This window comes from Triticum aestivum, chromosome 5B, assembly GCF_018294505.1.
Source record: "Triticum aestivum cultivar Chinese Spring chromosome 5B, IWGSC CS RefSeq v2.1, whole genome shotgun sequence".
In the NCBI taxonomy this organism is placed as follows: domain Eukaryota; kingdom Viridiplantae; phylum Streptophyta; class Magnoliopsida; order Poales; family Poaceae; genus Triticum; species Triticum aestivum.
Window position 1 is genome coordinate 448,039,286 of NC_057807.1, and position 578 is coordinate 448,039,863.

A 578-nucleotide genomic window follows, 5' to 3' on the forward strand; every position below is an offset into this window, starting at 1 on the left:
CTGGTCCGAATTGGACAAGGGGTGCAGCCCCCTTTTCCTTCCTCCTCTCCCCCTCTTTCCTTCTCTCCTACTCCAACAAGGAAGGGGGGGGAGTCCTACTCCTGGTGGGAGGAGGACTCCTCCTGGCACGCCCCTCCTGGCCGGCCGACCCCCTCCCCCTTGCTCCTTTATATACGAGGGCAAGGGGGCACTTCTAGGCACAACAACAATTGATCCCTTGGATCTCTTAGCCGTGTGCGGTGCCCCCCTCCACCATAGTCCACCTCGATAATATCGTAGCGGTGCTTAGGCGAAGCCCTGCGACGGTAGAACATCAAGATCGTCACTATGCCATCATGCTGACGGAACTCTCCCTCAACACTCAGCTGGATCGGAGTTCGAGGGATGTCATCGAGCTGAACATGTGCTAGAACTCGGAGGTGCCGTAGTTTCGGTGCTTGATCGGTCGGGCCGTGAAGACGTACGACTACATCAACCGAGTTGTTCTAACGCTTCCGCTTACTGTCTACGAGGGTACATGGACTACACTCTCCCCTCTCGTTACTATGCATCACCATGATCTTGCGTGTGCGTAGGAA